We start from the raw sequence: 24815 nt of genomic DNA on the forward strand, positions 1-24815 counted from the left end.
GGAAACTTAACTGAAGAAACTTAACTGAAGTGAGCTACAATGCATAGAAAAGCCTTCTAATTATTACTTTTCCTAAGTTTTTTGTGGCCTGTACACTTCTTAAAGAGCAAGCACAACCTATGTGAGAGCCCAGACAGAGGCAGAGCATTTAAGAAACAATGAATCTGAATTATTATGTTAAGAAAGCTTATAAGCCATATTGCAAAATGTGTAGTATGCCTTTTAGCATGATTTACCAGCTCTGAGAATTAAAATAACAAAAAGTTTCACAGCAAGACAGATTGATTTGCAAGACCATTTCAGAGCAGTTTGCACAACTCTTTTACTCATTACGCTCAGATATAGGTTGTGCAACTGAATTGTTCTTCAAGATTATGCAGGGAGATTCCCATTCAGCAATGACAAGAGATCAAAAATCAAAACAGTGATTCTTACAGATGAAAGAGCATGTTAATCAGGAAATAAGTGGAAATATGAAAGGTCTTGGAGAAGTTCGGCAAATCCCTATTCCAGGAAATTTCTAATGCTGTTTCTCCAAAATGCAGCATTATTTCAGATGCTGGAGGAAATCTACTATGGAACAGCTATGATTTATTTATTCAAATTAGGGAAAACAACTTTCACTGCTGAATTCTCAAACAGCATGGGAAAAAAGTCATCTCAAGATAATAGCCTTATTGATTCCGAAGAGGAAAAAATAGCACAATAAAAATAATAGGTTCCCTTGTCCATCCACAAAAATGGCAGACTTCAAAATTAGGACACTTACAGGAAGGGTCTCTCTGAAAGGAATTATGAAGGAAAAAGGGAATATCTTTACTTGATTACCTCAGGTCAGTATCTCAGTGCAGAACAGAAATATTAGTGACATCAATAGGGCTCCTTAATAGCCTGAAAAATGAAAAACAGGCCATGCAAAGCTAGAGCCAAACACAAACCTTTGGATAAAAGAATACTATAAAGGAATAGATCGGTCATGCAGAATTTTTTTTTTTTTTAAAGTCTGAGGTCCAAAAATTATTTATAACAAGAGTTGCATCTATGAAAAAACATTCAAGTCAAAGGAAGATAAAGCATTACTTACTGGGTAAGGAAAGCAAAAAAGAGATTACAAAAAGCTGATTGCTAATGATTTCGTGCTCAAGTCTTTAGAAAGGAGTTTGTTTCTAATTGTAATTCATATGGACAATTATGTCAAGGGGAGTACAAACCAGAATAAGGAGAAGAAAAATGACAATATTTGGATAAGTTAGATATATTCAAATTGATGGGACCTGCTGATATTCATATGAGAGTATTTGAGAAATTAGCCAAAGCAAATGATGTGGAGATTTCTCTGATCTTTAAGACTGCAGAAGATAGGTAAACATCTCTTTCGAAGGGGATAACGACCACCTAGGGATGTTACAGTCAAACTTCAATATCTGAGAAAAAATTAGATCACAGCATTAGAAAATTTTTGAATACCAAACAAAAAAATCCAGGAGAGTAACAAGATATTTGGAAAGCAGTGATCTAAAAGAATGGGAATTGGATCCAACTGAAGGAACTGGATTTTCTTAGTACAGAAATGATTAAGAGCATTATTGTATTCTTTCAAAATGAAAACTTTTTTTTTTAATGCATGCTAATCAATTGCATTCCATGTTCATCTATTTCAAGGCAAATAGTAATCAGCTGGATTTATGCCAAGATAAATTTGAAGATGGTACTACACAGAGAATCAACAGTTTTTAAAGACTGGTCAGGCAAAACTTCTGTCAGAGAGGTTTCTAAGAATACTCATTTTTCTTCAGATCAGAAGCTATGGAACAGAAAATCTCACCTGATCCCTTTTAGCCTAGATTTCTGTGAAAATAGAAGCTGATAAGATTTTTAGAAATAAGTGAGAATCAAAAATTGTCATCACCTGATATCTACTAAAGAGTACCATTATCCATCAGCTATCTAGCCCGGAGAAGGAATATATGGTAACCACTTGAACTAAAGATCTCAATTATTTACAAGCAGGGGAAGGGCAGTTATACCTGAGGTAGTTAGGAAATATGAGAACTTGCCCAGCGGTATTACCAATGACAGGACTGACTGTAGCGCACACACCTCGTCCCTGATCTAGAATTTTTTCAGCTGGATCACAAAATCCACAGAAGTCAGGGGACCTCTACACAAGGAAGGGTGGCAAGAGTTGCATGGTATGTACAGAAGCTAAGCAAACCATCTGCAAGATGGCAGCCCTTTCCAATATCAGTACTTTCCTGAACAGGATTAATACACATACAAGGTCTCTACCAAAATGAGAGCAATGGCTGCTTTTTCATGAAGCATATTGGAAAACCCTCATTATCAAAAAGTTATTAATAACTGATCACCTGCAATGCCAAATAAATGTTGAATGGAACAGTAGATGTGTTGTCACTAAAAGATTGTGTTGTATCTTTAACATAAACAGTGATATTAAATGAAACATCTCTTGCATTTTGTGCACAGTGCAATTTATGCTGCATAGAAAGTGATGGCAAATTTTAGACAAAGGAAGATTTTTAGAGCCTGCTCCCCCTGCAATAGATTGAGAGTTTCCCCTACATTTCTGTGTAACTAGCATCAGGCAATAGAATTCTATGAGTACCTGAGGGTAAGTATAGCTCATAAAATAAGTAAGATTACATAAAGTTAAATCTATTGTTGAGGAAATTTCAAATACTGAAAAAGGAATTATTTATTTTCCTGGGCACTGGAAAGAATACAAACAAGTTTAAATGGTATCCACAATTCCTTTGAGAAAGATATTGAGCATAGCAGACTGTACAAGAACATTATTCAGCCTTACGGTATCAATATGCAGTATGATCTGACTGATGACTGCACACATGGATCAGCTGAGATTGTAACACTGCTCAGCAAGACAGATGGGAAAATGACATTGAGAAGGCAATACTCCTGCTGCATAATAAATCCAAACTTCTCCTTCCAAAACATGCTGAACTCTCCTAGGAGTAAGAAAAATGGTAATTATCTTCAGTTAAAACTTTTTTTTTCCCAAAAAACCCCACAGTTTTTAGAAGTATGTTCATGCTGAAAATATCTTTTTGTGGAAGCCAGCAGATATCTTCAAAACAATTTCACCTTATTCTATTTTCCTTACAAATCTTGTTTTCAAAGACATCCTACTGATTTACCTTTTAGATGCTAATCTCTGAATATATCCAATTACCTCACTCACCTGAATATACTATTGCCCAAAAGATTTATATTTCAGGGACTGAGTTAAGCTTATCCTAAAATTCACAAAAATGCATGTGAAAGCAAAAATGAATGAATACATTTCCTGATCACTGTGTCTATTTACAGTTTTCTTTCACAATAGCTGTTACGATTACTGTAACATATTTAATTGAAACACAATCCTATTAGTTCTTTTCCTGCTTTGTTTTCCCTCTTCTTTTTCATTTCACAATGTCCTAATAATTTACTTATGTAATGCTAGAATCCTTGAACTAAGATATCTTTGATAATCAATAACTAAAATCAATAAAACACAATCATAATAAGTGTTTTGTCATTTGTCCCAAAATAGCACAAGTGACGGTGCCTGTCACTGGCAGTAGTGAAAATATTCCCCCTGCCTCCCCGTTCTTCAACATGCATGTATCTGACTGTCAACATTTGGTTTGTTTTAAAGCAGACACTTGAAGTCGTTCTGCGTGCATGAACAACACAGAACAGATAACAGTGTGATAACACTCTTATCACGCAGCCATGTGCACTTGAGTATGAAGGTGAGATGCTTTTGCAAAGTGAAGAAATGGGACAGAAGGAAAGATGGATCTCTAACTGACCTTTAAGACTAAAAGCTTTAAAATTTTAAATACAACTGTTGAATAGCCTGAGGTTTCCTGACTGACCATGCACTTTGCTCCTCCTCTCCCCAACATGATATCTCACTTCTGTATCCCCATCAAAGCTTTTTTCCAGCTTCGAGTCCACTGTCTTGTGCAACACCTCATGACTGGTTATTACCCTTTTCTAGCACCTCTGGCAACCACGATTATCATATTTGCCTTTTCTGCAACTACGCACCCCAGCCAGGGCAAGCAGAATGTCACACATTCCTAGTGATCTTTATTATGACTTTTTCTAAAGAAACTGAAGTCCCCCAAATTCACTACCCAGGAACCTCTTGAAGTTCATTCCTGATTTGCATTGTAAGACTCAAAGCTTCTACCCGGAGTCCCCTTAATAACAACTCTCCCACAAAACTCCAGACAAGATGCAATTTTAGCATCTTCTGCCCAGTCTTCCTAGAGATGTTATTTTCTCAGCAAGCTTATAACTCACTGAGCTCCCAGGCCTCTTCCTAAAGGAGCTTTTGCCAAACAGAGCAATCTCTCCCCACTGAGGTCTCCCAGTTCCTTTTTCAAAGGCTGCTTTGCAGGAGAATCTAAGATTTCAGTTACCTGCTTATCTCCAGGAGCAGGAGATAACTGAGGGTTAACTAGGCTCCTTGATTTTTCTGAAAACGTAAAGGGTACGTACCTCATCACAGGTTTCCCAATATCCAACTCTCTTTCTATTTCTTCCTGCTGTCACAAGCCTAGCAAGCATGACTTCTTGCCAGTCCTCTATGTCCAGTCCTGTCTCTTCCTATCCTGGACTCAGGTTCTTTCATGGTTTTCCAGAGTCTCCTGCTACACATTTATCCCCTCTACTTCTGGCTTTGATGGTCTGAAGCAGCAATCAGTTCCTACAGATGATAAAACATCTGTATGTGAGCATAACACAGCTAGTAGCTATAGTAACAGAAAAGCATATTTTAAACAGAAACAAAACTAAAATAATCCAAGAGAAGTCTCTCTCATCTTCCCCTCTCCCCCCCAAATATTCCATAAGATCCTCCTACATGTCTTCATCTAATTGTTTCTCCCTGTAGCCCAAATCAGGGTAAGAGAGAATTAAAACTTTCTTTTGCCTGGATAAGGAGAAAAATAATCATGCATAACAAAACTAGAAAGAAAAGACAGATTTTTTTTTTTCCAGGAGAAGAGAAAAAATAAATCTATAAGTTGCAAATCTGGTATTGGTGAAATGTCCCAGTTCTTGCTTAATTTTGATACAGGCTTTGCCACAGGAGTTTCCTTGCAGGTTGTAAACAGATTTCCATCATTTCGCCTTTATTATGTTGTTCTCTTAGTAATGTTCGCTTCCCACAATAAAAAGGCAGCAGGACTAAAGCTTGGAAGTCAGTTCAATCTCAGATGTAATGAAACACACACAGTATTTAGATAAGTCAAAGGCTGAAGGCTGGATACTTACTCTTCTTCCTCAGAAAATGGGGTAGGATGCAGAAGCATGGCTTCAACTTTGGAGTTTCAAAATGGTCTTCAGGGTAGCACTGCCAAACGAGGCCTCACGCTGATATCGCTGCCCGGCTGCGGCCCCCTGCTCGGGAGCCGGCCTTGACGCGAGCAGCACAGCCTCACGGGGCTCGCACGTGACCCACGTCAGCCGTAAAACTCCCAGCCTCCAGCGGCTCCACACTAACTGCCCAGGTACAGATCCACGGAGCGAAGCGAGTACTGTGAGCAGTCCCTTGAGATTGGGCATTTCCCCAGGGCAGTGCTGTCTCAAGACATCAGCTTGGATCCCAAAGCAGTAAGGCTGTTTGCTAATGCCTGTGACCCAGCTTGCCATTGCACAGACCTGGACTGCATTTTCTAGACATTCAAAATAGTGTGGGTAAGTTTTAAAACAGAAATACCAGAAGAACTTTGTGCAATGTCTTAAGAAGAGGTCTTGAATCTGACTGGACTGAGACAGGGTATTAAAGAAAAGATGCTTTTTCTACCTTCATATATTCTTCACTCCTCTAAAACATGTGTAGGTGGCCTTCTATATAAGAGACCAAAATAGACTCAATGCCTCGGCTTACTTTACTGCTGAACAGGTCAGCGGGGTGCAAAACACTGTTTTGTAATTTAATGCATTTATACATGCTTCACACCTTTTCATTCTCTCATTTTAAAATATGCATGTTGAAATAGGTAAACAATTAATAGACTTGTACAAAAAAAGATGTCCAGTGAACTCCTCCCTTATTTTATTTGAACTAAGAGACATGAAACATTCTTCTTCATTTACTATAGTATTACCTTTCAACAAATTATTCTTTGATACTCTCTTTTCTGAGGGACTAAGACCTTTGCCTATATCTCTTAAACACATACAAATATATAAAAATATTTGTATATATGGCTTTCAATAAAACCCTGCTGAAATAGATTTATACATATTTTTTTTAAATCAGTGAAATAAGTTACCATGCAATTAAAGAGAATTATATATTCCAACAAATTATATCCTGATATTTATCAGACTGGAATATTGTTGTACCTGATTCAGTTTTATACTTTGACATCTCTCCATTGTTGTTGATTAATGGTTAAAACTCTCTGAGAATCTAAAATGGTGTTGTAAATAACTTCTATTATTTAGATATCTAATGGATGCGACCTCTACTAATGATGAATTATATCACAATTCTTAATTACATAGTCTTCTGAAATCTAATTTAAATAGTAGCTAAACAGATTAAATACAGAAGAGAACAAATGCTAGGCAGTTGGTAAAATGATAAATTTAGGTTTTAGGCTCAGCATTGTAGAGTTTTTCCACAGATTGTTTTGTAAAGTATTATCTTTCTCAGTATCTTATTAGATCATTGTAACCTGAATTTATATATTGATTGATTCAGTTCAGTGTCAATCATAATGTGAAAATTTAATAAAAAACAACTCTAATTGTTCTTCAGAGACTTAGCAATAATCGCTCCCGTATTTCAGTCAAGCAGATGTCTTTCACGTTCTGTTTTTCAAGCATAACTATTGTACCTTTTTGGGGGCACTGCACACTTTTCAAATCAGTATTTCATTCACTGAAATGTTGACAGCTGGCTTAACAACATATCACATAGGGGTTACACTTGATAAAATTAGAACTGTATTCTGTCAACAACAATTCTGCGGGTGTTTTGCACATTTCCTGCCATAGCCATCCCATGGTAACAGTGTAAAACCAGTACTCATTTTTGAATACATAAATGAATCCTTACAAGACATGTCTCTGGCTTAGGTTTGGCAAAGGCACAGTGAAAACAGACTTTTTAAGAAACTGCCACAACTACTCCTGTCTTCTCTTCCATTATATGCAAATCTGTAGGGAATGTGTAATTCCCAAGTGGAAGGTGCAGCTTTGCTGTAGTACTAACAGTGGTGGCCTGAAGCATTTCCAGAGAAACAAAACAAGCTAACATTTTTCCTTCAGGCCATCTTTTCCAGATACTGATGAATTTCACAAGAAATGCCTTGGTCAAAGGTCATTATTCCAATTAACCCTGCTTTTGAGGTTGTTGCTAAAGCAAACCAAACAAAATAAAATTATGTAAAAAAATTCCATTTTTTGTCATCACTACCTCCTTTTGGAGTGCTAAAAAACACTTATGTTAACGATGAGATTGTCATATAAGCTCTTAAAAAGAATTAAAATTTTGTACAGTCAGTGGGAAATTAACTTAATTACTTTAAGTTGTAGTTATTTTGAGAAATTTTTTTCCCCTAAGATTATTGTTTGTGAATCAAGATCAAGAAAAACAAGTATTCTACAGTCCGTAAAGCAGTTATAAAATGAATTAAGATATTGCAGGCTTTTACCCACTGCTCTGTGAGCATTTAAGTTCAGATCTAATAGGACCTGGTGGAACAAGCAAGTGCACCTCCAACTCATAGTCATTCAAATCTTGGCTTCACTGGTAAGACTAGCAAAAAGGATACCATATGGTTATTTTTTCCTTAATATGAGCACCCCAACTAAACTAGTTTAATTTAAGCTGATGCCAATGTAATGAAAAACATCTGGTAATTAACAAAGTGGATCAGATTCAGGCTGGATATTTAAGAGAGACAGTTTCATAGTTACCATATGTCCCTGGAAGCATCCTTCTTTTTGGTTTTAACATTCTATAGAAATTTAAAGAGTAAAAGGTAGCACCTGCCAAGTGCAAGACTTGTAGAATTTAAGATATGTCTGTAACAGCATTCAGTGCACAACTGTTTTGTACTAGGGGAAAGAAATACAACTCAAAAAAAACTAGACATGTCACAATAGGCTGTATACTGTTATTGACAAAACCCAATTTGCTCAACTCGGATGCATAGGATGTCAAGAGTGAATCTTACGTTAGCCACGTATCAATTGTCTTTTGTACTGCCACATGAATGTAAAGGAAATCCCGACTGTTTGCTATCAGCATCTGATTAACCACTGAATTCTAACCATAGTTTTGAAACAAAGAACAATTTTATTTGATGCCAACCATTGTCTGTAGCAGTCTGTAGCCAGTTTCCATTAGCAGAGGATGAATCTGAATTCTGATAAGATGTGGGGATGAAATGTTAACTTAAGCCAAATGAATATTCAAATAGGAAAGTGAAAATAGGTGTCAAGGACTTGCTGCACTTAAGTACTTGGTTACATGAAAACTGTACACCATTTGACAAAGCAACACTGGTTTCTAATGATTACTTCCCCCATATAATTTATTCATCTATTCTACAGCAGTGTTTCAGGGCTTAATGAGTATTTGTAAAGCTCTGGATGAAATGCACTCTCTAAATGCAAAACATTATACCATTTACAATGAATGAAGTAGAGTTGATTACTGGTTCAAGAAAGCCACCAAAGCTCATCAGCATGTGCATTTGAAGAGACATACTACTTCATGGGCTGGGAAAGCCCTCTGTTAATATCCTACCCAGTTAAAAGGCTGTGTGTGCTTCCCACTGAGTCCCCTCAAAAGTGCAGGGAGAAAGGAAAAGCCATGTAATTTTGTTTCTTATTTTCACCTTTGCTAGAGGACACTCCCATATCACATCTCAAAGAGTGAATAAACAATATTAAACAGAAATATCGCTCCCTTTGGAAACAGCTTTTCTTCATTCCTAAAATAAAATACTTGCCTTACTGACATGGTCCAAATTTCTTCTCTATATTCTGTGAATTCAAGGACTTCTACCACCATCAATAACACTGAACAGAGTGTGCTGGACTACCAGGAGAGTTAAGCACTTTCAGCTCACCACTACTACCTTGGCACCCTATTGAGTCCACTGTTGTTCCTTACATAGCCACATTTCACCTTGGAAGACCAGCTTCCTGAAATATATATTTCTGAAAGTATACAACACCCTTCTATCAGCAGAAGTGGCAAACAAGATGATCTCATGTTTCCAGGTGGGATTTGCATGATGACGTGATTCTCTTGTCCATTGTTGCAATACCACTGCCTCTATGAAAGATGCCGTATGCTTTTTTAACTAGTTAAATGTCTATTTGAGAAACTGAGACCTCCAAATAATTGGAAATCATTGGTGATTTTCTTCAACTCTAAGTTTTTCATTTCCTCTACACTATATTTGCACTGTATTTTATTCAGTGATAAAAACTGATTTAATATTAGTGATGCTGATGAATAGTTCCACCAATTCTAGAGGAAGACTAATTAAGACTTTATAAGACCAGTTTTTAGAATGAAGAAAAAAAAAGTCAGGTACAATAAATATTGCAGAATTAAGTAGTCTTCCCATTTTAACCAACTGTTGCTCAAGCATTTTATTTCTACATTATGGGTATCTTTTCTGTGAATAATAAACGAGAATTCGTGAAAGGCAAAATATTGGCTTTTAAGATCTTGTACTTTTTTGTTCATTAATTTGTCTTTCTCAAATCTGTAAATGGTGGCTATTTCTATAGTTGCTCTGACTTTCCCCATACATGACTTCTACTGCATAGAGACATAAGAGAATTTACAGTTTATCTTTTATGCATCTATGCCAATGTACCAACAAAAAGTAAAGCTGTCAGTAGTTCATGACAGCCTCATGGGCAGAGAAGGATATAAAATATCACTATTTTTATGAGATAGCCAACTTTAAAGTTAAAAGTCATTTCTCCACATGAGCTAGACATGGTAAGTAGTCTGGCTAAAATGTAATGCAACTATCAGGGGTCAGTGTGGAGATTGCATTCTGTTCGAAAGAGAAAGAAAAATTGCCCATGAGAAAGATGACTGCAATTCAAGATTATATCAACTTCCTTGGCAGTACTGTATATGAAGATAATATTTACAGAAACCACCATCTATCAGAGACAGACATTCAGTTAATTAAAATGTGCTGTAGCCTAAGATTACCTTTTAGTAATTCCAGTTTGCAAGAAGGTCATGTCTAATGATTTTCTGCTGGAGTTGCTAGTTTTTGCATTTGGACCATTAAAGATTTTGATTCCTGTTCTACTTGATAAGTTACTCAGATTCTTGCAAACACAAGTGCCAATTCATGGATCTTTCACTGTTCATTTTAAGTTTTTGCCCCAAACTGATTCTCTTTTTCTGAAGGGAAAACAGCTGCACATGGAACATCAGAAATAATTAATTTTGCACCAATCAAGAAAAAAAAGCCATTGCAACCAGATAACCAGTATACTCCAGTATTTCAAATACCCAGGATAAATTACAGTAAACAGCCCAATACTGCTCTCAATTGCATCATTGCTGCTCTACCACAGCTGTGACAAAGATAAAATTTCCTGTGAATAATGTTAAATTACACTGTAAATACAAATTAAAGTATGTATGACTTATTTTCAGAAAATCATGTATTTAAAGTATTCTAGATAATTGAAAAATTTGAAAAAAATAACTACTTCAATTTGTTGGGGGCTCCTGATCTCTGTGAACAAAGTGTATTAATATCCTATCTTTTAAAATATTTTGGAAGCATCCAGAATGGTGAAGAACACTAAAGCGATTCAATGGATAAACAGAGACAAACATATGCAACCAGTTAAGCTGCTTAATTAAAAGATAGTGGCTGTTCAGAATATGTCTGTCTAATATTACTAGTAGAAATAGCACATAGCACATTCCAGCCATAAGTCTCAAACTCTTCTAATTAATATTAATCACATTACTGACTTGAGTTCACAGAGGGATAGACCTGAAGGGAATTAACCAACTGAACAGGTAGTCAGTGCTGGCACCAAAAACAACCAACCAGAAAGCCCAAGTTTCCCTGAAGCTCTTTTCATGCTGACTTAACCAAGCTGACATTTAATCTCATCTGCTGTACATAAAGGGTGATTAGTCTGCCTAAATTACTGTTAGGACATCCAAAGTTACAACTAGCCTTGGAGACACTTAAGTAAATGCTTAACTTCACACAGATTCAAGCGAATGAGGCTGTTCCCCCTGGTAACGTAAGGTACACATATGGATGCTTATAGTGTTACAGTCTCTCAGCCTCGGTCGTCTCCCTAGTGAAAAGATATAACAGGAGTCTGACTTACTTCCATTCGCTTGCTAATCAGCATGAAAGATATGCTGTACATCTTCCACAACATTCGGCCAGGGGTAGCAGAAGCATTCAGATGCACGGAGCAGGAGAATTTGGAACTTCACATCTATTTTGCACATCTGAAAGACAACTCGGTTAAATTCCTCTGTGTAGTTTAGGCTTCACTAGCATCTATGGTGACTAAAACGGTCTTGTGGTATTACGGTGCACTGTGGTTCTGTGGCCAGTGTTCATTCTCGTAAGTGTTTTAAAAGATGCAGACTTTAATTTAGATGCAAGTTTAGTTGTCCCTAGTGATCAATGCAATATATGTTGGCACAACAAGCGCAAATATTTGTAATCATGTCTCATGAGGGGCGTCTCCTGACCTGAGAGCAAAGAGCATGTACATAGTCAAAAACGAGGAAAGCACATTTCTCAGACAGGTAAGAGGGAATAGAATGAGAAATATAGCTCCTAACTAACACAATGGGGATTGAGAAAGATTTTCAACATTGTTTGAATCTTGTTAGTTTTACATGTCCTGAATTTGTTTCACAAATTGAGAATCTTCTTGTTCTGACTTTCGCCAAGCAGGAACTTCATTCCCAGTAGCCACTTCCAAGCTCCTGCAGGGAAGTGTCTCAGTGAAAGCAGCTGTCATCTAGAGGCAGCAAATCTGCCTGAAAACTGTTTGGTCAACTTCCTGCTTTCCTGTTCCCTGAAGCAATGAGCGCTGAAACACTCCTCAAGGAAACAGAAAAATCAGATGCCTAACAAAGGTCACAGTCAATTTTGCTAGAAAATTTTAAGCTTGAGGGAGCTTAAATTTTTACTAAGGCTTTGTCCACACCAAAAAAAAGTATCAATGTTACTAAATTGGATTAGCAATTTATTTGGTGAGGTGTTATCCTCGTCCTATGGAAACATGTCAGATTATTTAAGGATGGGTGAAAAAAGGAGGTGCATTGTTTTGACCAAGAGCAAAGGCACATGACTGAACAGGATCACGTTATCATAGCAAAGCAACCTGCAGTCAAGGCAGGCTAAGGGCACCTAGTTACAGTTCATTGCCAATCCCATTTGGTCAAGTCCCCATACGAGCAACATAGGAACTGGGAAAAGATATGGGGGTTTGAATGCCTTCTCCACTCTACCTGCAGGAGAAAAAATTGCTGTTCCTCCCCCTGGTTCCTTGTGTGGCACTTCCCTCTCCCTGCAGGCGACCTGAGGCACTCAAATGGTTCTCCCTCTCTTTCCACCTGCCTTCAGACCGGACCCATACCTTAAAGCAGCTTCCAAAACAATGCAGTTACAATGGTACAACTGTTATCTGTAGATAAGGCTACATCCATTCTACAAAGCTTTGACGACACAGTGTATGGGGTAGGAATGTGGGGAAAAAAAAAAACCACCTTAGTTCACATGGCTATGCCAGCAAAATTACTGGTGGAGGCACAACTGTTCTAATAATATAAAATATTTTTGTTGACTTACTTTATGTCTTTCAGGAAAGTGGGGAAATAAGCTCAGTAGAAAAACTTCTGTCCATCACATGCTGCATCTTTAGAATAGGACTCTGCTATCCTGGGTGCAGCAGCACAGACAAAATCTAATAATACTTTTAAGTGTGAGATATGCAGATTTTAAGACAGCCTTCCAGTGGGAGTAATTGCAACTCTTTTTAAGATAGAGCTTAGCAGATATAGGAAAGGGACTGAATGCTGTTGTACCTGTGATAGTGGTAGGCTGGATCCAATAATCCAAGAGGTCCTATATTTCAAAGCAAAGAAGGAAATGAAAACAGTGAAATGCTGCAAGAAAAGAGTCAAGCCTCAGAAAGAAGCCAGAAAGAACCTCAGAAGTTAGAGGAAAAGCTAGTTACACATGAGCCAACACACATCCCTCCATGTGATTTCCATAATTTGATTGCTGATGCTCCCAGAGAGAAGCGTGTGATACAGCAGTGCCAGGGCAGTTACTGCCATATAACACCTCCTTCGCCACAGGGGATAAGAAAATGTTACAAAGAAAGAAAACAAAACCAAAAAAGATAAAGACAAAAGCAACCCTTCCCCATTCCCACTCCACTTCCCAGACACATAGCAATCTTGGACAAAAGAGGGAAAAGGGAGGTAGCAGTTTCAGGAATAGGCAATTCATCAAGAATTCCTAGCAGCAGGACACCAAGCAAGTTATTAGTCGTGGCACTGTAGAGACCAGAAACCTTAACTGCAGCCCAGGTCCCTCTGACAATGCGCCATGCAAACTTGTGCTGAGAGATCATTCCTATTCAGAAGAACATATGCTTTTAAAAAGACAATATAGACAAAAAGCAAGAAAAGAGACAGGAGGTACCTTATCCAAAGTCACAGACTATTTCAGAAGCAAACCCAGTCTCCTAAGTGCAAGGCCAGTGCCCCGTTTACTAGACACCTCCTCATCTTACTTTCCTTGCTTCTGCCTCCAATTCTTCAGACCACAACCCACTCAAGGCCAGTGGAAGCCTGCTTCAACCGTACTTGGGTGGGTATCAGGGCCCAGGGCTAGAAATGGAATAATGCAGAACCTGTAAATCAAGGAGCAATATATGGGTTGTTCTGCAGAGGGCATAATGTCAGCCCAGTCTTTGTACAGAGTGGGATCCGGCAGACTCCCACAAAGAGTTATACAGTGTTTGCTATGCTATAGCTGTATCCCACGGGCCTGGAGGTGGAAAAGGGAAGAGAATAATGGATTCATTCTAAGATGCACAAGTTTCCCACATCCTGCTGGGAGATTTGGGAAATTCTGCAAATTGGTGAGAAGTTTCCTACTGTGAAGCAGGCAAAATTTCTGTTGCTTCCACCGAAAAGGGAATCCAGCTCCTCATTAGCCTTCTGCAACTTGCCATATCATTTCTGCTGAACAATATTTCAAATCTCAAGTTGAAAAGAATTAGGTGCAATTTTTATAGCTGCATTAAGACCACCTACAATTACTAGCATCTCTGACGTGGGATAACACTATTCCTATGTGGGTAGGAGAGAAATTTAGCTATAAAAGAATGGTTACAATGTGGATTGTTTATCAAGTTTGTTTGTGCATTACCAAAATTGCTTTGCAAAACACTTCGATTTACATCTGGTGGCATTTTTAATCCAACGGTTCCATTGATACAGATATTTAGCATACCCCAGCCAAAAAAACACCACACAAAATTAACATGCAAGCCAAATAGCAAAGGACCAATTCAAATCCCCTTGGAATTTCCTTAGGAATCAAAAGCCACTAAGAGTAAACATTTGCCAGCTCAACAATTTGAAATGTCTTATACACATCTCCCTGATAGCCTCTGTAATAACTGACAGACCACAATACTAAGAAAAGATGCCAGCATATCACAAATATGAGGCTGTTGAGAGGATTAAGAATAATCCTGTCTCACCAATGAATAAAGAAAATAAGAAATGGAACTGCATTGTGTTGAATAGCACCAAGTCAAAGATACATTTATGACAAGCTTTGGGGTTTTTTGCTCACCATAGAGTTTTACAGAGAGGGTCATGCATGAACTCTGAAAAAACTGGCATTACTACTGAGGAATGCCAGGGAAAGTAGGAAATAATCTTTAATTAATTTGTTGGGAACTTTTGTTTGGCTGAGAAAGTCTGCCAAATAAAGACAGAACAGTAGCTTTTTTAAGCTGATAAAATCGACCAAAAGTGAAGAAATCCCATCATTAAAAAGCATAAGAACAATGGATTTTTACTAGGAGACTTAATAGAAATCCACAGGGAATCCTGGCAACACTCATCCGGTTTTTATCCTGAAATCAAAGGTATTTCTGACAGAAATTTAAAAAAGAAAAAGAATGTTAGCATTTTTTGCTCTTCTAGACTTTGCTTCAATATATGATCACAGCTAATGTAAAATGCAAGTAGATTCAAGCAAATGCATTAATTCTAAGAATTCAAAGAACAATACTTTGTTTTTTCTTATCAGTATTATTGTCATTTTAATTCTATTTCCAATTGCCACCTCCATCTCCCACCAGTTTGTACAGGTATCAGATATTACCACTTGTAAAATGCTGCAAGAACTTGAGATAATAGGCACTTCATAAATGTAATGGGTTATTTTAGTGAAACTGGGACAAACCACTAGTTTCAGACATAATTGGCTACAACTTTAAAACTGGAGCATCCATAAAAAACTGGGACATGGTATGTGTGAGGTGCTAATATTTACCCTAACGTGGTAGATTTGTCTCTGCTCATAGGAGTTCACTCCTATATTTAGGTGTGCGAGCAAAAGAGTGTTAAAGGAATTTCATCTTTACTTTTTGAAAAAGCTTCCTGGGAATAGGAAGCAACTCAGCAAGTAAATGTGTTTGTTTTTCACATCCAGAAGCCAAAATTTAAATCTAGCTTAAGCCTAAAGGGAAACAAGTTGGGCAATTTCAGCATAATCCCTTCAGAAATGTATTCTCTTCACATGAACACTGCTCAGCACAGTAGCAGTTCTGTACAGGAGAAGCCACACGCTGAAACATAAGAGCTGCCACAGTTTAGGTTAAGGAGGACAATCTTTCATTGGCAGCCTTTATAATAATATCCTATATAAATTCCATAAATAATCTTAACAGATTGATTGAATAGATCCTGTAAAGGAAATGTGGAAAACTTGCTTATGACCTGCCAGCATTAATCTTCGTTCTATCCTGTACTGGCATTTTTCCCAGTTTCCTATGCCCAGAAGTTCATAATTTCTGTTTTTAAAGGAACACACTGATCCTTACAAAGTACAGTGCAGAATGCCCGATTTGCTATTAGTTTTAATTTTTACATTCTCTTTGTGTAAATAGGTACGTTTTGAAGTGCAGCTTCTAACAAGCCAATGGAAAGTGGGTTTTACATGGAAAAAAAACCTGGTGTGCAAATCAGCTGACTAAAGAATGTGGATTTATTGCCCACTAGGCCTTATAGAGAGAGAATAATATAAAGAAACGGTGTGCTGTGAAGCTAAAGCTTATGGTCTAGCCTCTTTAATATGTATCATGCTGGTCAACAGCTTTTTATCGTGGGCTTTAAGCAGCTAGCTGGGCGCTAGTGTCCTAGTTAAAGCCACAAGACTGTAACCAGCCACTCTGCCAACTCTTTGTCATGACRAAGACAAGTTCTGCCTTCATGAGCAGATTCTGTAAGGTTAGAGGACTCCTAGCACCTCTCTGACTGGGAAAGGGAGAGGTGGGATCAGAGCCGGGGAGCTGAGAGTTGCTGTGCAGATGTGCTCAGAAACATAAAATACTGCATGCTGTGGGACATGGAGGGTCAAGGCTTTCCACACCCCAAAACAGCTTTCCTAATCCCGAAAGCCATGACAGCAAAGCACTCCTAGTGTACATGCAGATCTAGTAGCAAAACAGAGTTCACGTAGGTATCAGAAAGCCACCCTCCCTCTCAGTGAAACAAGCTATCTAGATAACAGGTCAAGTGTGCCAGTATAGCTGTCTCGCATGCGGACCTCTGCCATCGCTGCAGGAGTCCGTCAGAGTTCATCCCTGTTCACCGTCCAGCCCAACACAAACTCGCAGCCAGGACTCGTTACATAGGTCTGACCTGCCTGCACCTAAGAGGGGCAGGGAGTCCTAGCCCTGGGCTCTGGAAGGAGACCGACACTAGCGGGTGTTGGAGTATTGCTGACTCCTCTGGTATACGCTGCAGGAGGGGACAGGCAGACTGCAGTGTATCTCCTTGAAACTCCTGGGAAAGGGAACAGGGCTTGCAGAGTTGTGGCTGCCACGATCGCTCTAACTGAAGGGGCTGCACCACTGCCAAATCCTAATCCATCAGAAAAGACGATACAGAGCCCGGTTTTGGTGTACATATATAAAACTACAGAGATAACCAATGGTATGTTTAAGTAATCCTACCTGTGACTATCCCAGAACATCTCTCCAAGATCTTACTTTCTACGTAGCGGTGCTGGTGTGAATTCATTTGGGGTTATCAGACACCTTCTGAGGTGAATATGTGGCTTCCACATGAATCAGCTCCAAGGTTAGCAAAGGATACTGCCTGCTGTTCTTGCTTATCCAAGCCAATTTATTGAAATTAAATCACTTTACCTGCCCGCATACATGACATGCATTCACTGTATTCTCTAACAATCCATTATACTAGCCCCTGGGAAAGTTTTAAATGGCAGGAGAAAAGACTACTACTTTTTAAAGCTTCTCTATGCAAAGCTCCCTTGCTGCAAGGCTGTTACCTTATAGCTGTAATACACAGCATTGACCTTATATACTGTGCCAATGGCAACACAAATTAATAGATGTTCTAGCTAGGTCAAGTTTTGTACAATTTCAGCATAGCTACTGTGAGTTTACTCTGGTAAATTTGAAAGAAGAGTTTATCCCTCACTGATACTGTGAGGATGTGAGGACAATGAGAGACGACTGCTTAAAGGAAATACAATGCACCTTTTACGTACTGGAGGATCAAGAATATCTCTGTTTCTAACATTCTGAAGTTTTCCCTCTGATGCACGAACATGATTCTCACTGATATCAGCAATGTGATCCATGCCCCAATTCCCATAATCCTGGCAAACTGCTCTCCGAGACAAGGGACAGAGAGGACAAAGAAAACAATGAGAGACATTATTAAAGCAGGTATAACTTCCCACAAAAGTAAGCCTTAAAATACATATTTTAGATGAACGGGAAGAGAAACCATTTGTCTGACGTTGCCTTTATTCCAAGACTAAAAAGTCATCTAGAAAAAACATTTCCACTGCCTTAACAAGATACACAGTCCGTGTCACTTCCTGACCACACTCATTCAGCATCAACTTTTCCTCATTTCTAGACAAACACTGGGACTGGTCTAGACAAACGCTCCCCCGGCTCCATCCAAGGACAGGTGGGAGGCTGCACTAGGACCGGCCACTAGCACCTCTTAACACCACCCCTAAGGCGGATGCAGTTCGCAGTTGGGCTTTATGGGTTGCACACAGGAATGCCAGGCTATCACAGCAAGACTGTTTCGTGCTCCTCACATCCCTCCTGCCCCCCTTCCGCCCAGGGAAGGCCCACGCCTGCCTCGGGCCCCCACTGTTACCAGGGAACCAAGGGGTCAGGGCCCAGCACCTACCACTGTACTGCGGATGCACAGCACAGCATTACCAACCCCGGGCAGTCAAAGTTGAGTCAGTACCTAAAAACAATAATAGCTGAGCAATCTTTTGATTAAAAAGTGAAATAAACCTGGGACTCTCTTTATTTGCTTTCTGGTTTTCGAGACCTAGGTTCACGCTCTTGAGATCCTATCTACCCCAGTGAAAACTGGCAACATTTTTATTTTCAAATAAAATCTCACAGTCTGGCCTATATCACATAACTCGAGGCCTTAGACCTCTAAGAAAAAGAGTACAAGATTCATAATAAAGCATGAAAATTAGCAACACCCAACTCCAGACTATATTCTATAAAGCTAACAACCAAAATTATTCTATTGCTAAGAACTATTTTAACACAGTGGCAGGTAAAGTTTAATAAAATTCCTTAGGTTTACAATGTACTTGCAGTCAAAACTGACAAATTCTGGCAGGGTGAAAGGCCAGGCAGAGACCTTTACTTTATCTGTCACTCGTCATTTTTCAGAATGTCTTTGTTTATTGCTGGAGTACTGAAATTTTGCAGCAGTGAAATTTCATTGCATGGGAACAGGGACTAAGGGCAAGGAGAAACACATATAGAAGGAAGCTCATTAAAGAGCTGCCAAACAAACCCAAAGTAGCTTTGTAGAATTTATTATCTCACTTTACTCTCATACCAACCTTGCAATAAATACAAACAACACAGAGGAAGGACAGTCTTATGATTTAACACTGACCTGGGGACATCTGAGTTCAGTTCCCAAATATTACATAAACTTTCAGCAACTCAGCTGTCATCTTATAAATATACAAAGGAAAATAATGTTTCCTTTCTTGCACTTTTGTTCTACCCTTTTTCTTCACATTGTGAATTCATCTGTCTCTCAATTCATATAAACTACTTAGCAAAAGGAAGCTCTGATGTCAGCAGGAGCCCTTAGCTGCTATGATAATAGCAAATAATATCTGGAGAGAAACCTGAACCAAAGCCCATCTCAAAGCTTTGTAGAAGTTTAGATCTGGATCTACCTTTAGGAACAAGAACGTTACCGTAAATGGTCTTCTACCTCTGAGCCAGTTATGAGCAGGCATCCCGCAGTTTTTATTCTTGCGACCTTTAGCTTTTTGACGAAAATACTTAAATCTAAAAATACAGTAGAAATAAATCATGCTGCCTGAAATTCTGCATTCCTCCCCTTGAATCCTATGCCTTTTATTCTGAAATGGACAAACGGCAAAAGCAACAAAAGAGTGATTATTAATCTTTGATCCTGAGTCACTTTCTCTTAGAGACCTATTCTTAATCTCAGGAAGCGCGATACCAGAGCACTCCCACGGCCTGATTAAAGGTCCAGGTATGGGGTCACACAATGCACAAAGAGAACTGCACAGGGTTTCAGAGAGCTACATGTGTTTCATATCTGACTGAATATAATAAAGAACTAAGGAATGAACATTCCTAATGATTGATATAACTGTGAAACTGCTACAGATTTGTTTGATGTAATTGTGTTAAGAAATGGAGTTGCTTTTTTAAAAAGAAATTAGCAGGTCTGTTTTCCAGGGTGTTAGCGTGGATGATTACAAAATAAAACTTACATGGAACACCAAATTGTCCAAAAATGGCAACATGCCCTTCTCAACAGAGAACAGCAAAATGGACCTAGGTTTTACTGGCTCACCCAAAAAGCTAAGAAATTAGAACTGGAAAGAACTTGAGTAAGGTGGGTAACGATTGGGATTTCAGGTTTGTCAGTGAAGAGACACTTAGGTGAAGGGTCAGAGGTTATATCTGGAGGTATAAAAGGTAAAGACAAAGTTTGGATAGGCATCAAACTCCAGCGACATGCAAAGCATTTTGGTCCCTTGTAATCATCATTAAATTGAGTTCTGATGACAACAATTTGGCTTTAGACACAAAATCCATTACTTCCTAGGGAAGAGGCACAGATCTAGCTCTTCCTTTATTTCTTCTTATCCTAAGCAAAAAAATAAGAAGAAATGTTTAAAAAAATAAAATCAAAGTCTGAATTTCAAAGAGAAAGAACAAACTAAATCAGCTATTGCAGGGGACTCACATGATTCTGGCAAACTAAAATAGCAACCCGCCTGTGAGCTCTTTATGACTGCTCTGTATAAAATTGACTTTTATGACAGTGATTCTTCTTCTAGAGCTTTGCAGCACTCTAAAAGGCACCGAAATTGAGGATGACAACAAAATTGTGCCTCTCCGAGAACAGGCAGCACTTTGAGAGTGACAGCCTCAAAGCCAGCCCACTTTGGGAAAGGAATCCGAGTCACGCAGGCGGGTATTGGGCAGGAGACTCTCTTTTCATGGACACAAAGGAGGACATGCTAGCATGAAATCCACTTTGAGCGCTGCTCACTCCACAGAGCTGCGTCTAGGGACTGCTTTGGCCTGACCACCATGAGGAGCTGCATTTTGATGTCCAAAATGTCAGAAAATATCTTTTTTCCACCATTCACAGGATTTTTGTGCTCTATCAAAGTCACCTTAAGAAGCTAGTTTAAGAACTCGATTCTTGCTATCAGTAAAGTTAGAGTTTCCAAAAGGCTGCAAAGATTATAGTATACTGGCAGCTTTATTGTTAATCTGTAAGTCCCTTGAGATTTGTGCATCCTTAGTCAGGTATGAAAAGCAACTTTGTCCTACAAATTCACACTTTATATAATACTACCAAATGTTTAGCTGATAATCAGAAAAATAACTGGCAAAACATTAAGTGCAACATTTCATATGCACTTTACTGATCTAACAGCAACTCAGGATGTATCAAGAACTCTGCTCAATTTATTAGCAGCTGAGCAACCTACAAACTAATCTAAACATACAGGGTTATTCACCCATTATGTCAAGATATTTTTTTAGTCTCTTAAAAACAACTTGATTAGACAGAAGACAAAGGAGAGGTTTACAACCATTTTATAACAGGAACTAGTAAGGTAGTATGAACTCTTAAATTAAACCTGGATTTAGTCAAAGGCATTCTGTGAAATCCTAAAATATGAAAATATGGTGGATATTAGATATTATAGGGGCTGTCGTGGCAACAAAACTATGAGGAGAAAAAAAGGCTTTATCTGGTGTCCTTGTTCCTGCATATACCTGCAGGGACTGGGCGGGGGGGGGGGGGAAMAAAMAAAAAACCCCCAACTCTTCTTCTGATGACTCATGAAAAGCCATAGATCTCAAAAGCTCTAGAAACCTCCAGTCTCACCTTGCTGCATACTAGGCATATATTTCAGATTCAAATGTAACTTACAGCAGTAAGCAGCATCATAACCTGACCTCTAATACTGAGATACAGTTAGACAGTAGAGTTCCTGTCCTGCATGACTCATATGCTATAACCAAATATATTGTCTTATAAAAGAGGCATCAAGGACACTTATAAGAATGCTAGAAAAAAGCAGAACCACCACTGATAACTAATATATAGTAAAATCCCTATACATTTGATTCAACCACTATTTATAATAAGAACTGAACTAAAGACGGTAATAGTTACAGTAGATGAAGCATGGGCATTTCAAGCATGGTGGCATTGCGTGATGTTATTCTCAACTTTTGGGGGGTTTTATTTTCTAAAAAAGCTGCTACTCTGATGCATCTATGTACTGTACTGGAAAAATCAGTAAGATGAATGGCTCTAAATTTAGGATGCAGGACACTGCAGTTGTGATAACATTTCGGAAGAGGAAGGCATGGTAGATACATGACATATTTAGATAAGAGAAGGCAACTATTTTTAGTCAAAACGAAGCTCACTCTTGGCTACTTTAGCAAGTGCACTAATTTGACTAATCACTTCAGAGACACTTTCTTCCAGCTCTGATTCTCACCTATGAGATACTGCATACTGTGACCACTTCTCCTCATTTGTTTTCTGAAAATTGACAGATAAAACAGGAGAACAGTAATCCTAAACGTGGCACATATCATTTGCGATACCCGTTCCTAAGCATCCACTACTAGATATTTGGAGATAGGCCAATGGCCTGTCTAGTCCACTATTCTCTGACATAGTACAGCTGGTCTCTCCCATAATTTTCTTTTCTCTCACCTAACTGATTTTGTTGGTCTCCTCCAAATGGATCAAATTATCTGCTGATGTATTTCTAAGTTCAGCACTTTATTGTACCAAGAGATAATGCAGTCTACTGTCTGTCTTCCACTTATTTCAAACTGAAAATGTCGCTCCCTGACTGCATCATTCTCCATCTTTTTTTTCTAGCAACTTCTCCCTATTTATTTCTTTCCCTCCTTAAACACATCCTGTCTTCAAGTAATCCTTCCTGCTTTCTTAGGCCTTATCCCTTCCTCTTTTGGATCTCATTTTAACACATACTTGCCTTGTCATTTTTAGATAGGACGTTTTCTTTCATATGGACACAGATCGCTGACAGCTCCAACTGAATGCAAAGCAAAGTGGCAATTTTAAAATCAGACTCCATGCTTTCAACTCAGGAACTACCAGACAAATGTTTTAGAAAAATTTGCATCAAGTTTTGTTGGCAAAAACAGATTTTCATGCATTTCAGGGAAAGCAAGTCATTTTGATCAAGACCTGAATGTAGTCATTTTTTGTGAAACTGAGACAGATTTTCATTAGTAAACTGCTTCCAAATTAATATTCATTATGTCCCAACAAGTCCAAGCTTCTTCCAAATAAAAATCTCACCTAATTTTTTTCTGAGGTGGAAAAACACTCTGAAAATAGAGTGTTTGGCAGTAATATGTTCAAGTAATGCCGTAGCTCTGGTCCCCAGCCAGGAAATAGTAAGCAGCAATGAGACTATTGGCACAGTTCTAGTTGTTTAGTATATTTGGGCATCTGCAGCGGAGCACTAGCTTTGAGTTTCTTCAACAGCATGCATGTTCAGCAGATTAAGTTATGTTTAAAAATAAAGCAAACTCTGGGTGCTAATGAGCCAGATTTAGCATACATATTCAGACAGATCTCCCACACTTATCCAAGATGTTCTCTCGAGTGAGAATTTTCTGCGGCTTCACAGAGCATCGACGCAGCTCTGGAAGAGTTCAGAACCACCTCATCTTCCAGCGCCATTGAGGGAAGTTGTGTTTCCTGCAAATTTCAGGGACCGGCTATACCATACACAAATATACACATATAACCAAATATCTCAGGTATACCAGTGCAACAGCGCAGTCTTCAGTGGACTTACACCAGTGAATATGGGAACAAACATGTCTGGGTTATCAGCACCATGTGATAAAGTTTTCATATAAATTCCTTGAAATCCCACAACAAAATAGATTCCACTGCCATTTCAATTACAACTCTAAGAAACTTAAAACTCAGTCCCTGAAATTAAGCACCATTTGTTATTTTTATCCCTTAATTCTGCAGAGCTCCCAGAAGATTTTTTGTACTGTGTTTGAATTTTTCTTGCAACAATTCAGTGTACGCTCTGCTGGAAGAACAAAGCTACCAGAGGCACGCTCTCTCCCATCTTATTACACCAACACTGCTCTCTTGTGGCAGACACTTAAAGTGAAATACTGATCTGTGCTCTACATACCATAACAACTGAGCTATAATACAATCCAGTTGGCAAACGGTATACAGAATAGCAAATTGCCAATAAAAATGGTTGCTCAAATTTTTGACATAAAGAGACGAAAAGCAATGACAGATGATTAGATTTTGCCTTCTCAGATGTAGAATATTCAGCTGTTCTTCCTCACCCCTATATCAATGCCAAGATTTGGTGCAAAAAGCAATGCTATTACAAATCACTTTTCCAACCTGTTTTGCAGATATGCATTTATCAGACCAAAGCTAAAAGTCATTCTGGGCGTTTTCAGACACTGAAGAAATTCAAATCTTGCTCCTCAAAATGAAAGACAGTTGTTTTTATCTTTTAATCCTCACTGCCAACTGATCATTTGAATTCACACTCTGTAAACCAGCTACTTCCTTATTTTTCTCCTAAAAATCAGTGTGAATGTCCCTCCCTGCCCCCATTATGATTCATATCAGCAAGTTAACAAAGATAATTAAGTAAACAGCTTCAAGCATTAACTTTCTTGAAGTGTGACAACAAGAACACACACTTAAGCAAGAGGACTCTGCAGCCTAGTGACTGGAAAGTTCATGAGAACTTTCAAACTGGGAGAGAAGCTCCCAGTTTGCAGTTCATAGTTAGATACCTACAGTACCTCATTCTCCCATTTCTATTAATCACAGAATCGCTGAGGTTGGAAGGGACCTCTGGAGATCATCTAGTCCAACCCCCCTGCTCAAGCAG

At 38.5% G+C, this 24815-nt stretch overlaps 1 long non-coding RNA gene across 1 annotated transcript in view; it reads right to left on the minus strand.

Moving 5' to 3' along the window:
• Nucleotides 1–2731: 2731 nt before the first annotated feature.
• LOC112972406 overlaps nt 2732–24815 on the minus strand; it is a 33119-nt gene continuing 11035 nt past the window's right edge. The window contains exons 2-5 of the long non-coding RNA XR_003255671.1: nt 11395–11521; nt 5311–5711; nt 4534–4741; nt 2732–2987 (exon numbers count right to left, since the gene is read on the minus strand). This is a non-coding gene — a long non-coding RNA (uncharacterized LOC112972406). The remainder of the gene's footprint in view (nt 2988–4533; nt 4742–5310; nt 5712–11394; nt 11522–24815) is intronic.

This window comes from Apteryx rowi, unplaced genomic scaffold (genome assembly GCF_003343035.1).
Source record: "Apteryx rowi isolate R43461 unplaced genomic scaffold, aptRow1 scaffold_49, whole genome shotgun sequence".
In the NCBI taxonomy this organism is placed as follows: Eukaryota; Metazoa; Chordata; class Aves; order Apterygiformes; family Apterygidae; genus Apteryx; species Apteryx rowi.